The sequence below is a fragment of the mitochondrial genome of Saccharomyces eubayanus (genome assembly GCF_001298625.1).
Source record: "Saccharomyces eubayanus strain FM1318 mitochondrion, complete sequence, whole genome shotgun sequence".
NCBI lineage: Eukaryota > Fungi > Ascomycota > Saccharomycetes > Saccharomycetales > Saccharomycetaceae > Saccharomyces > Saccharomyces eubayanus.
The window spans coordinates 27,804-41,705 of record NW_017264706.1 but is presented as its reverse complement, the minus strand read 5'-3'; the positions used below and the strand labels follow the sequence as shown (position 1 = coordinate 41,705).

General features: G+C 18.5%; 6 non-coding genes across 6 annotated transcripts; all 6 read right to left on the bottom strand.

The window, feature by feature from the left end:
- Window positions 1-237: 237 nt before the first annotated feature.
- Window positions 238-313, bottom strand: DI49_5647. The gene has a single exon. It is a non-coding gene; the product is annotated as a tRNA-His (tRNA).
- Window positions 314-571: 258 nt separating this feature from the next.
- Window positions 572-645, bottom strand: DI49_5646. The gene has a single exon. It is a non-coding gene; the product is annotated as a tRNA-Cys (tRNA).
- A 589-nt stretch (window positions 646-1,234) lies between these two features.
- DI49_5645 lies at window positions 1,235-1,311 on the bottom strand. Its single transcript has one exon. It is a non-coding gene; the product is annotated as a tRNA-Thr (tRNA).
- A 561-nt stretch (window positions 1,312-1,872) lies between these two features.
- On the bottom strand, window positions 1,873-5,056 carry DI49_5644. Its single transcript has one exon. It is a non-coding gene; the product is annotated as a 21S ribosomal RNA (ribosomal RNA).
- Window positions 5,057-6,841: 1,785 nt separating this feature from the next.
- On the bottom strand, window positions 6,842-6,916 carry DI49_5643. Its single transcript has one exon. It is a non-coding gene; the product is annotated as a tRNA-Trp (tRNA).
- A 908-nt stretch (window positions 6,917-7,824) lies between these two features.
- On the bottom strand, window positions 7,825-9,447 carry DI49_5642. Its single transcript has one exon. It is a non-coding gene; the product is annotated as a 15S ribosomal RNA (ribosomal RNA).
- Between the last annotated feature and the right edge of the window lie 4,455 nt (window positions 9,448-13,902).

The following is a 13,902-nucleotide window of genomic DNA, read 5'->3' as shown; positions in this document are numbered from 1 at the left end:
TATATATACTTTATTATTTATATAATATTATATTATATATATTCTTTATTATAAGATTATTATTTAATTCTTTATATTATTACTTATAATACATTTTTATATTAATTTATATACAAACTTAATTAAACCTATATATATAAAATAAATGAATAAATTAATGAATGAATGAATGAATGAATGATATTATTAATATTTATATATATTTATTAGGATATTTATATTTTTATTATATTATTATAGGGTGAATACTGAGAATCGAACTCAGATTTAACGCACCACAAGCGTATTTTCTACCATTGAAATATATTCACCTTTATTTATTAATAATATTAAACCCCTATTAAATTAAATAAAATTAAATAGTCCGACCCGCCCCCCGGGGGGGCGGACGCCGTAGGAGGTATCCCATAAGAGTAATGAATTAATTAATATATATATTATCTGTTAGTGGAACTTCTATTAATTAATAAGAAATCATTAATTATTATTAATAATTATTAACTTGGGGTAAGAGTTATTATATTTTAATATTATTTCTTTTATGATATTCGTGGGTGGGACTATATTTATAAAGAGATGAAGAGAATCGAACTCTTAATAAGTAGATTTGCAATCTAATAGTTTAACCTTAAAACAACACCTCCTTATTATGTATTCAATAAATATAACCTAACTTTATTTATATATTATTTAATTCCAATTATATTATATTATATTATATTTTATTAAGACCTTATATGATAATTAATATATAATATATTAATTAATATAACATTTTTATATTATTTTTATTAAATATTTGTATTAAATTTTTATTTATGGGATATATTATTTATTTATTTATATTATTTAATTCTCCTATGGGACTTTATATTTTATTAATAATATATTAATCATCCGAGTAGGTTTATATTATTCATTTATATTATTAATTTATATATATTAAGATGTTATATATAAATATATATTTTATATTTAGGAGTTTTAATTTTATAGATATCTTTATAGGAAATATATATTATTAAGATTTAATATTTTATATTATTATATATATTATTATATAATATAATCCATTTCATAATAAATATTATTTAATTTATCATTTAGCTAGGAGTATAAGATCGAACACTAAAGGAGTCTGTATTTATAAATAATTATATTTTACATTTAGCCCCGGGCCCCCCGGGCCCGGGACCCCGCAAGGAGTTATATATTATCATTATTTATTATTATTTGTTGTTATATTAGGGATTTGAACCCCAAACCTTTCGATTACAAAACGAATGCTCTACCAATTGAGCTAATATAACTATTAATAAAATATTTAAATTATATTATTTATTTTATTAACTCTTAATTAAAACTCTTTATAAGACTAAATAAAATTCTATTAATATTATTACATATTAATTAATATATATAAATATATCTTTTAATATATTTAATCCCATATATTTAATTATTATATATTTATTATATAAAATATATATATATTATTATTATTTAATTAAAAGATTAAATATCCATGAAGTATATATATTTATTATTTTAATATTTTATAAGAATATATAAAAATACTCATTATATTATATAATTAAAGTAAATAATTAATATAATTAATACTTCTCCTTCGGCTATTCATCCGGCCTCCCAAAAACGGGTAACCAGACTATTTAATTTAAATAAATGTATAAAAAAGGTATATAAATTATATATTATAAATAAAGTATTAAAGAGATATATAGGTTATATATTATAAATTATATTATATATTATATAAATAAGAATTTACTCTTAATTTTATTAAATTAAATTGGGGTTAAATATATTATATAATTAAATTTATTTAACAATTATTAGTAAAGGGGGTATTATAGAATAATAGATTAGATATTATATAGATAACTGATAAATTAGTATTTTATTAATATTATATATATAAATATATAAAAATATATAAAACCTATTAATTAAACATATATAGAATATATATGAATAATATTTTAAATTTTAGTATTAAATTATCAGATAATTATCTTATTAAAACAACTTCATATTTAATATGTATTCAATATTTATTTATTATCAACTTAGCTTATCTACTATGACAATTAATTAAAATATAAACTAATATAGATAATATATATAGAAATTAATAAAAATTAATATATATATTATAGAATTATCAATAGATACACCATGGGTTGATTCATTATGGTCCTTGCGTACTAATAATGAGATTTAATTTGATAATATTTCCTTCAGCAGATAGGAACCATACTGATTCACATCGTATTTAACCCAACTCACGTAACATTTTAATTGACGAACAGTCAAACCCTTCTTAGCTTTTACAACCAAGAGGAAATGTTGAGTCGACATCGAGGTGGCAAACATAACTTACAATATCTACTCTTTCGTTATATTACCCTGTTATCCCTAGCGTAACTTTTATTCGTTATCAATAACCTTTACAATTAGTGTTATTTGTTCATTATGCCATACTTACGTACTTGTTTCACTTGTTTGTGTTACAATTATCGCACAGTTATACCATTATATTATTTAATTAATTTTCTACTACGACGTCCGGTCCGCCGGTGGCCGACCAGACTACTTTTATTATAGAATTTATTATTGTTTTCCTTACAATTTTACTGTACATATTTTTATCTATTACTTAAATATATTCAATTTATTATTTTATTAATAAAATATAAATATATTTAAATTTATAATTAATATATATAATATATATCATTCTTATTCAATAATTTTATATATTTATTTATGGACTTATTCAGATACTTTTGCTGATAATGACGCCCCATCAAAACTACCAATTAGAGATTGTCTCTTATTTATATTATATATATATATATTAATATATATATATAATATATTACTTAAGAATTTTATCTATTAAGTTTAATATAATATTAGCCCCGGGGCCGAACGGCCCCGGGACCCCGAAGGAGTATTATATTATTTTTATATAAGATTAGAATTATCATTAAATTATAATAAGTATCTCATTAATATCTAAACGATTACTTATAAAATTATTAATTTTATAGGATTACTTAATATGCTGAATATAATAAATAATAATACGATCTATCTAATTACAGTAAAGCTGCATAGGGTCTTTCCGTCTTGCTGAAGGTACATAGCATCTTCACTACGATTTCAATTTCACTTAGCTTAAAGGGGAGACAGTTGTTGTATCATTACGTCATTCATGCGGGACCTCAATTATAGGCCAAGGAATTTCGCTACATTATAACCCTCATAATAAGGCTGCTATTTACCTAAATTTAATTATATAATCGTTAAACCATATAATTTATATATTAAGCATGGAGCAGAGTTCACACCTTATACTTAAACTTATCGTTTCTGCAAAGTGCGGTGTTTTTAGTAAACAGTTGTACAACTTTGTTCTTATTACTCTTTATTGACTAACTTTAGAGCTATTTTTGCCGAGTTCCTTCCCTTTAATTATCTAATTCACCTTCATATTCTCTACTTACATACCTGAGTCGGTCTACATTACGGTATACACTAATACTTTTCCTGATCTTTATTAGTTTATATAATATATATTAATATATTTTATAATTATAAATGTTTTAATATTTATATTTTAAGATATTATTTTATTAGTATAGATTAACCCATCTTTAATATATTTTTATTCATATTTTAATTAGGGGCCGTACTTTTATAGTTAAACCTTATGTTTTAGGTGAAAAGGTTTATACCTTTTTTTCGTTACTCATGTCAGCATTCTCTATCTAATTATTATATATATTAATTAATAACTAATATATTTTTTCATTAAATGTTCTATTACCATATTATTATTATTATTTTTTTAATAATAATATTTAGATATTCAGTTAAATAATTCTTATTATTAAGATCCGTATATTATCTATTAACAAATATAAATATAAATATATATATATTTGATTTTAAATATTATTTTTTATTATAAATCAGTGCATTGTTACATGTTCATTAAAAAGTGGTTATTGTCAAACCCATTAACTGATTATATTATAATATTTTAATATTTATTTCACTTATTATTTATTAGGAACTTTATATCTTAATCTGGGCTGTTTCCCTTTAGATTATTTACCTTATCGCACATAATCTGACTCTTTATTATATATAATTAAACATTTCGAGATTTAATATTATTAATAAAACTTTAATAGTTCCCCAATATATATTAATTGCTGTACCGTTCTTTATATAATATATATTTTATAATATATTATATAATAATTATTATTTATAAAGGCTATACTTACATATATTTCATAGAAAACCAGCTATCTGCAAACCAGATTTGTCTTTCACTACTAACCACAATTAATCAGATGATATTGCAACATCAACCTGTTCGATCGTTTATCCATCTTATCATAGTTAGATCGTTTGCTTTCGGGTCAATTAATATTAATTAAATATTTCATAATTTTTAATATATGAATTTTATATATTTTTATATATATATTATTTTTATCTATTTATTTATAACTTTTTAAGTTTTACTAATATTAATTACTTGCTGACCCATTATACAAAAGGTACATCATTAATATAATTAATATATTTATGATTGCTTATAAAATAATCATTTTTATACTTTCCCTTGCGGTACTTTTTATACTTATTAATAGTATTTAGTCTTAGAATTTGTTATCCTATTTTCTTACATATTTATTACATAATACTTATTTAGACTATATTACTTTCTCTCACCAATACTTATAATATCTCTGTTGATTTATTTTCCTTAAGTTACTTAGATGTTTCAGTTCACTTAGTTCTTATTTATTAATAACATATAATATAATATATATTATTAATATAAGGTTTACCTTTAGGTTTTAAAATTAATTGTTATTAATTTATTAGTAACCTAATTCTATTAATAGTTTAATATCTTAATTAATATAATAATTAAAATATATTCTGTACTCCATGATTATCTCTTTAAATCTATATAATAAATATTTCAAATCTATTATTCTATTTTTTTACTACTTATAAATTTATATTATTATTACTTATTAATCACACTAATATTAATATAAATACTATTACATAATTAAAATTATTATTATTCATATATATTTATTTAGCCCCCCTAGGAAATATAATATTATAAATTATACATTTATTTATTTATTATTCTTATTATATATATATATATATTATATATTAGTACCTTTAATACTTATTATATATTTAATATTTACTTCTTATGAAGGCTTAATCATTAATATAATTTATTATTAATCTGATTTATATCACATTTATTTAATATATTCCTTCGCGGACTTTTATATTATATATTATAATACTAATTATATTATTTAGAATAAAAATTAATACCATTAGAAGATTATTATATATATATTTTATTAGTTTAGTCACTCCTTTATTAAATAATTATTATGATTATTTATTAATTTATTATACTTTTATATTATCAATATATTATTATTATATCTTTAATATATAAAATATTATTTATATCTTTATTATATAAAGATAAAGTACTTTTTATACTATATATTTATTATATATTTTATTATTTATATAAACACAATATATATATATCATATATTTATTAATTATATAGTCCTGTAGGATAAATTATATATATTATTTTAAAGAATATTTATTATATTAGAATTATATAGATAGTATCAATATATATTATATGTATTATAAATATTAGGGAGTCATATAATATATGAATATGTATATTAATATTTAATATTAATATCAATATCTAATAATAATATTATTATTATGTATATATTTTATCATTTATTTAGTCCCATATTAATTATTTATTATGTTAGAATATTTATAAATATTTAATAAATTATTAAAAAGAATAAGTATTTTATTATTATAAGTCTATATTATTATATATAAAATAGAAAAAGTATATAGATTTTATATTATCTTATTTATTTACTTTATTTTACTTATTATTGTTATTATATATATATTATTAAATCTACTTTACCACTATTTAATAAAAATTATTATTCAACCCCTATTTAATATTATTAAATTGTAATTGAATAAGAAGGATTATTATTAATTTATTATTTATTAATAGTCATTAATTATTATCTCCTTTGGCTATTATAAATAAGAAAAAGTTATAAATTAAAGTTTTATTATTAAAAAGGTAGGTGTTTTTATTAATAATGGATCTATTATAATATTATTATTTCTCCTACGGGACTATATTATAAATTCATATATATATATTTATTTATTTATATAATCCTTAAAGTAGATTATATATTATATTTAGTCTAACCGAAAGAGATATTTATATTAATACTCTTTATACTATTCATATGGTACCCCTTAAAAGTAAATTATTATTTAGCCCCTATTTAATATAATTAAATTTAATTAAATAAAATAGGAGGAAGTATTATTTATTTATAGAGACGGCTAATCATACTTTATTAATATATTATTATTTTATCCAGACTCCTTATAAATCTTAATGTCTTTATATATTATTATTATTTTATATATTTATATATTATGATTGATATATTTATTTCATATAATGTATAATACCTAATTATATTTATTTAAGCTTATTAATTATTATATCATATTAATATTTTATATTTTACAGACACATTTAAAGTATTTATTAATATATATATTTATTTATTTTATATATTTATAAGATATATATATCTTTATATGTATATATGTATATATTATATATTATTTTATATATATATATTAGTTATATCAATATTATTATTATTAATATTATTAACAAGGATAAAGAGACTCGAACTCCTAATGATTGATTTGAAATCAACTGTTTTACCATTAAACTATATCCTTATTATATATTTATATAAATTATTTAGCCCCGCTAGGAGTTATAAGTTTATTATTTATTTATATATTTATTTATTATATCTTATCAAATTTATATTATTATATAAATTGTATTTATTATATATTATAAAAATTATATAGCCCCGGGCCCCCCGGGCCCGGGACCCCGCAAGGAGTTATTATTTAATTATTATTTAAGTTATGAAGTACATCCCTAGGATGATTATTATTATATTATATATTATAGAATATTATATTATAAATATCATTATAAAATATATTATTATATATATTTTATATAAAAAACATATCTTTATTAATTATAAAGGAGTATAAATATATTATATTAATTCTGATAAAGTATTTTATTATTATTATTACAATTAAATATATATTTATATATATATTAAATAAATATATTATTAATAAGTCCGGCCCGCCCCCATTAAGGGGGGGGCGGACGCCGTAGGAGAAATAGATTATTATCATAATAAAGTATATAAAGATATATAATAATAAATAAGTCCGGACACCTATTTATATATAATTAATTATAAATTATCATTAATAATTATTTACTATTTATATATAATAAATTATTAATTATTTACTAGGATGACCGATGCCATTAAAGTATTAAATAACATATTAATCTTATTATAATATTATTATAATTTATTATAAAATTAATATTATATATATAAGTATTTTATATTAATTATTATATTAGTAGTATATATATTATATTATAAAAAGGGTAAAATAAAGAAGTCATATATAAAAATATTAAGATATATATTATATATATTAACAATATATTAATAAAAGAATAATTTATAAAGAATAACAATGTATATATATTAATAAATATATATTATTGTATTGTATTGTATTGTATTGTATTATATTGTATGGAAGAATATTTAAGATATTTATAAGCCCACCGCAGGTTCCCCTACGGTAACTGTATTTCAACTTCGCATTAATTCATATTATTTCTGATATAAATATAATAATAACAAATATATATATTTATTAGATTATATTATATAATAGGATAATAAGATGTTTCAACGCGTGATGAGTGATTAGTGCGAAACAGTTAGAATATTCACCGTAACATACTAATTTACGTATTACTAGCAATTCTTTTTTCATATAATCGAATTTCAGATTATAATTCATATTAATATATAATATATAAATATATTAAAAGTTAAAATGTTTTATATTATTAATTAAATATATTATATTTTATATAATTTTATTATCATTTTATTATAGCACGTCTATTACCCATATTATAAGGATCATTATGATTTGTCTTAATTCCTTTCTTTATATTAATAAATAATATAAAAATTATATATAATTAAGATTATATATATGGAGTTTTGTTCGTTTATGAACTTAATCTAAAACTTTGCAGCACGAACTAAAGACAACAATGTAACGCCTGTAATATAATAATTAAATTAATTATTATAATATTCAAAATATGGTAAGATTAGTCGTGGATTATCGAATTAAATAACATGCTCCACTGCTTAAGTCTGTAACCGTCTATTGTTTTGAGTTTCATTATTGCTAACGTACTCTTCAGGTGGAATACTTACATTTTCATTTATTATTTATCTAAATATTAGATTTATAATTGTATTCATAGTTTACTACTAGAACTACACGGGTATCGAATCCGTTTCGCTACTCTAGTCTTAATCCCTCAATGTCAGTTAATAGTTAATTAATATTTTCACATATATTAGTCTTATAATTATTATTATTATTTCATCTTTACTATTATAATTCTTTAATTAAATCTATTAACTCTAAATTATTCTTATAATTCATCCTACGGATCCTTTAAACCATTGTGATTAACGCTCGCCCTCTTTGTGTTACCGCGACTGCTGGCACAAATATTTGTCAGGACTATTAAAATATACTACAACATAATAATATAATATTATTTTTACATATTATTATATTAATTATATCTTTATATATCTATATATATTATATATAGTAATTAATATCATTATTTTAATTATTTATGGATTTTATTTTTAATCAATTTATATATATTATTTTTTTATAATATTTATAATAAATTTTATAATTATTTATATATCATCCTAATAAGTAACTGGATCAATCTTTCGATCATTGTCCAATATTCCTCACTGCTGTATCATATAGATATTGACTATATTTCAGAGTCAACGTGATCGTTCTAACTTTCATTATCGATTATGGATCGTTGGCTAGGTTCACTTTTACTAAACCTACTACCTAAACCATTATTGGCTTGACTATAGATAAATATTAATATTATTTAATATTCTTTTATATTATTATATATATATTTTATATATTTTATTATTAAGTATTTAGCTTAATCTATAGTTCATTAATTCCTAATAAATTACTCACGTTTACACCACATTTTTATTATCTTATTAATAATAAACGTATGATTCGCATGTGTCATGTCCTTATTTAGCGCTTAATCTGAACCAACATCATATTCTTATTTATTTTATTTATCCTTATTATATAATATTTAATATATACATATATATATTATATATACATATTATTATAATTATTATATAAAATTATTATTATTTATTACTTATAACAATATATCTTAAAATATTATTATTATTATATATATACTTCTTTAATATATAAATATATTTATTTACTTAATCCTTAATTATTTATTACATTATATTATTAATTATTGATATTATTTTATTGAGGTAAATATAATATATTATAATACTAAATTATATTCACTTCTCTAGGTATACGGGCCTCCTAGGCCCGTAACTATATTATATAATATACTTTACTTTTTATATTTATATACTTTAACTTATTATATTTTTTATACTTTTTACTTATTATATTTTATATACTTTTACTTATTATATTTAATATAATATACTTTAATCAGACTTCTTCGGCGTCCGCCCCCCCCCGCGGGGCGGGCCGGACTTTATAACTATAATTTATATATATAACATTATTATTATTTTTTATATAAATAAGATAATTTATAAGTATTTATTTATTATTAAATAGAAATATTTTTATCAATATATTTAATTAATTATTATATATATGATATTATATATATATTTTCATATAATGAAAGAAATTATACATTTTATATTATAATGTTTATTTAATATTTAGTAAGCTAGTCGTATATATTATTGTTATTTATATAATCTGATCTAATATATTATAATATTATATTTTTATATATTTATATAATATACTATTTAAAAATCATTATTATATTTTATTAGCCCCGGGCCCGGGGGGCCCGGGACCCCGCTAGGAGAAATTATATAACATTATTATTATTTTATATAAAGTCTAATAAGTATTTATTATTATTATTTTATTAACTTTTTAAGAAATATATTTAATTAATGATTAATAATCTTATTTTAATATTTATTTAATTATATTATTATATATAGTCTGGTCGCCCGTCCCGGAGTAAATCATTATTTATGATAATTTATCATTTATTATTAATAAATAGGGCCGGACGCCTAAGGAGTCTAGAATATTAATATTATATTTTAAGATATATATTATATTTATATTATATTATAATTTGTATATGTATATGTTTATGTATATAGGGGCCCCATTATATTTTTATATATATTCATATTTTAAGGGGCCCAGATATTATTCACTTATTATTTATTACCTTATTCATATTATTATATATATTTTATATAACTCAATTATTTTATTATAAAAAAAAAAGTCCTAATTATATAAGAATATTAACTTATTATTATTTATATTATTTATTTATATTTAACACCACTAGGAACATAAATTATTTTATCATTATTTATTAATATAAAGAAAGGAGTATTACATTATATATTTTATCTTAATTTATTATATTTATTATTATAATCTTTATATAATATTATTATTATTATTTTATTAATCATATTTTATTTTATTATTAATAAGTCCGCGAAGGAGTATATTCTAATTATATTTATTTATTATAAAAAGGTAAATAACATTATATTCATTTAGAATTATTAGGATTTATTATATATTTTATTAATTATATTAGTCTGTATAAGTCTAATAATATTATTATATATTATTTAAAGAGAGTATTATTATATTATATTTTTATATATATATTCTTTTTATATATTATATTATAGCCCCGGGCCCCCCGGGCCCGGGACCCCGCAAGGAGTATATTATATTATATTTATATAATATTTATATTGATATTATTTATATTGATATAGGGGCCCCATTATATTTGTATATAATTCTTATATTTTAAGGGGCCCAGATATTATTCATTTCTTATTTATTATCTTATTCATTTATTATTTATTATCTTATTATCTATATTATTTATTATATATATTATTAATTATCTTATTCATATTACTTAATTATAAAATTACTTAATTAAATTTTATATATATATTATTTATAACATATTATAACATAGTATTTATATTTTACATTGATATATTTATATAAAATATTTTATCTTAATAGGAGTATATTATTATTATTTATTATATTATTATTAAAAGGTTATATTTATTATATTATTATAATTATTAAAGTTATATAAGAATGAATCTTAATTATACTCCTTCCCGGACTCCTTCCTATATTTTATTTAATTAAAAGATATTAAAGAGAATAAAATTTATACATATTTATTGTATTTTATTTATATATTCATAATAATATATGATTATATTTTATTTATTATTATATATATATAGAATTATATTTATAAAAATAGTATAGTATATTATATTATATTAAATTATATTCTAATGCGGGACAAACCCAGCTAAGATTAGCTGGGTTTGTCCCGCTTAACTTAACCTAACTTAACCTTACTTAACCTAACTTTACTTACTTTACTTTACTTTATTTTAATAAACTACTTTAATAAACTTACTTATTTAATTTACTTACTTAACTAAACTTTACTTATTTAATTAAACTATACTTACTTAATTAAATTATACTTACTTAATGAAACTATACTTTATTTATTAAACTTTATTTTATTTTACTTAATAAGATTTTATTTTATTATACTTTTTATTTATCAGACTTAATTTAGAATATAAAAATATATTATCCCTTCTTTAAAATAATTATTATTTTTTAAGTATTTATAATATTCATAAACTAGAATATTATTATATAAAAATAGTATATATATTATAGATATTAACTTTTCATTTATAATGTATATTATTATATTAATAAATATGAAGAATATATTATATTTTATCATTTTTATAATAATTATTTATGATTATATTAATTTAATTAATAATATTTTATTTAAGATATATATTTATTATTTTTTTGTAATTTTAATATATAAGTAATAAATATTTATAGGGGGAGGGGGCGGGTGATTAGAAACCAAACTAAACAATAAATTAAAGAACGTAAATGGAAGTAATTGATATAAAATAACTAATAAATACTATAATAATAAAATAAATTGAATAAATATAATTAAAGGATAAACAATATAATAAATTTAATAAATATAAACTTTAAAAATAAAAACTAAATGAATAAAATAATAAGATTAAAACAAGAAAGTATCCGGGTCCCTATTAAAATTATTATTGAAAATAATAATGGGGACCCCCCCGAAGGAAGAAAGAATTTAAATAATATATAAATAATTTAAAAATATTAAATTATTAATATAACTCCTAGCGGTGTCCCGGGCCCGGGGGCCCGGGGCTAAAAAAAAAGAAATAAGAAAAATAATAAATATTAATAAAAATACAAAAGAATCTAATAAATAACCCGCGGGACGAACCCAGCTAAGCTGGGTTCGTCCCAATTGCGGGGAATATAAAAAGTATATAATATATATTATAAATATAAATAATCTAATATTAGTTTAAGAATATATTAAATAATATATGATAAATATAAAGAAAATTATAATTATATAAGGATTAATAATAAGTTTCTAAGTATATAGATAATAAATATTTAATTATAATAAAGGGGATTAAGATATATTATTAAATATATATAGAATTTATATATAAATAAATATAAGACTAGGTTATAATCATTATTAGTTACATCGTCTCGTACCGTCCAATTGGACGGTACGATACGATTATTACGAGTCTCACATGAAAGATATTAAAAGTATTATAAAAAAAATATAATTTAAATATTAAAATGAAATAATATTTATACTCCTTGCGGGGTCCCGGGCCCGGGGGCCCGGGGCTAAATTAATAAAATATAATCATATATAAAATATATATAAAGTTTATTAGAAATAAGTAAATATATATAAAAGTTTATTATAAATTAATAAATATATATAAAAAGTCAGATATAAATAAATTAGTCCGCCGTAGGAGAAAATATAAATTTTAATAATAAAGAAAAGTAATCTAATTATTATTTTCATATGGAATATGATAATTAATATGAGGATGTTAGACTTAATTATATAAAAATAGAATTCCAAATAAATAATATATAAGTATATATACATATATATATTATATGTATTTAATTATTAATAAAAAAGAATATAAATTATAATAAAAATATATTAAAAGTTTGATTTGATATAGATAAATATATATCTTTTAAATAGTTAAGTTAAGTTAAGTTAAGTTAAATTAAATTAAGTTAAGTTTAATTTGTAAGTATAATTACTATTTACTACATCGTCACGTACCGTCCAATGGGACGGTACGTGACGATTATTACTTGCTTTACATAAAATAATATTAAAAGTATTATTTACAAAAAAATATTCATATTTAATTAATATAAAGGAGAATAGAATAAAATAGAATAGCATATAATCTAATTTAATCTAATTATATATAGTCGGGCCCCCCCCCGGGGGGGCGGACGCCGGAGGAGAATATTATAAAAAAAGTTAGGTATAAA